This window comes from Priapulus caudatus, unplaced genomic scaffold (assembly GCF_000485595.1).
Source record: "Priapulus caudatus unplaced genomic scaffold, Priapulus_caudatus-5.0.1 Scaffold953, whole genome shotgun sequence".
Lineage (NCBI taxonomy): Eukaryota > Metazoa > Priapulida > Priapulimorpha > Priapulimorphida > Priapulidae > Priapulus > Priapulus caudatus.
In genome coordinates this window covers 61,219-62,885 of record NW_014578014.1, presented here as the reverse complement: position 1 = coordinate 62,885, position 1,667 = coordinate 61,219, and positions in this window count along the sequence as shown.

The window sequence follows — 1,667 nt, the reverse complement described above, 5'->3', positions numbered from 1 at the left end:
TTAGTACTGGAGAAATTTCAGCGTTTGGATGTGCATTGTGAGGCTTTAAGCAAATTATTCGGGATCAAATACCGGATCTGTTTAGATACCGTATTTCTTGGACCGCGCATTTTGCCTCGTGTGAACGCTAAATACCGGATTTCTTGCTACGTGTGAACGCGGCTAATAACAAATTATTTTTGTCATTATTTGTCATTATATTAATGACAATTATCATTTGTTATTATTAACCCCTGATATTATATATATATATCTTATTGGGTGAGCTGCCGTAATATGCCGCAGGAGTTTTGCTCGAACATTCGGAGAGAAATCTGCGGCGTGCGTTGTTGTATATCAGAGTTGCCACGTTGTTACTGTTTTGTTTTTACCTCCGCACAACGGAGGTCATCGGCGTAATCGGTCTCGTGTGTGTGTTCGTGTGTGTGTGTAGCGTTGGCGCGATCGATTCAGCAGCAGCTCGCCTTAGGGCGTCCAGTCAGCAGCAGCTCGCCTTAGGGCGTTCAGTCAGCAGCAGCTCGCCTTAGGGCGTCCAGTCAGCAGCAGCTCGCCTTAGGGCGTCCAGTCAGCAGCAGCTCGCCTTAGGGCGTTCAGTCAGGAGCAGCCAGCAGCGAGCCAGCTGTTATACACATACATGTTACACGCTCGCGGAGGTATGCACTCTCCGTGAGTGCCCTCTATCTAGTTAGCTTTGTATTGTTGAGTTTTTCGTACTGCGGTGAGACAGTGAGGTGTTTATTTGTGTCTGCACTGAGGCTTATTACACGGGTGGTTGAGGTTTGCTCACTTCTTCCGTGGTTACCGCTACAGATTCGCAGAAGTCTCTGCTTCGACACATCAGCTGGCTTCGCTATTCCTCGTGACCTTCATGGACGGTCGTGACCTTCATGGACGGCGCGCCCACGCTATCTATTCTCTTGGTTTTTTTTTGCGCTGGCTTGTGCTTCTTCAGATGCCTTTGAGCCACCCTCTCTCGCTACGTACAACAACGCATATGCGCGATGCATTTTGCTCGGGAAAGAATTTGGGTCCCGAGTTATTTCTGGAGCAGTAAGTCCGCGTGATTGGCAGATGCGGTTATGAGCGGTCTAAATCAGGCCAACGAAAGTACATGTATGTTAATGAATTTTCCTCTGGCGCGTCGCGTGGCTGTTGGCTGCGTATATACAAGCAGTGTGTGTGTGTGTGTGTGTGTGTGACGGTGCACCCGCCAGCTGATGCAGCCTGTGTTGGCTTCATATTGGCTTCGTCTTCGTGCCCCAGATCAATGACCGGTTAATGCTTATTGGGTGGGTGTGGGTCAGAGACTCGTGCGGGTGCAGGGGAGGGGTTGGCTGGCGCTCCATAATACGTATGTGTACTGTGTAGTGTATCCGGCCATAGATGTCCATAATATATAGGGAAGAGGAAATCCGATTAAAAAATGATTTCCTGATCGGAATAGGAAAGAATTTTCGTTAATTGTCATCTAAGTCTATGCTGCGTGCGTGTGTGGCTGAGTGAGTGGGTCGGGGTAGCCATGAGACAGGTGAGCTGTATATATATATATGCTGCGTGCGTGCGTGCGTGCGTGCGTGCGTGCGTGCGTGCGAGAGAGCTAGAGAGAGCGAGGGAAGAAGAAGTGGAAGAAGAAGAAGAAGAAGAAGAAGAAGAAGAAGAAGAAGAAG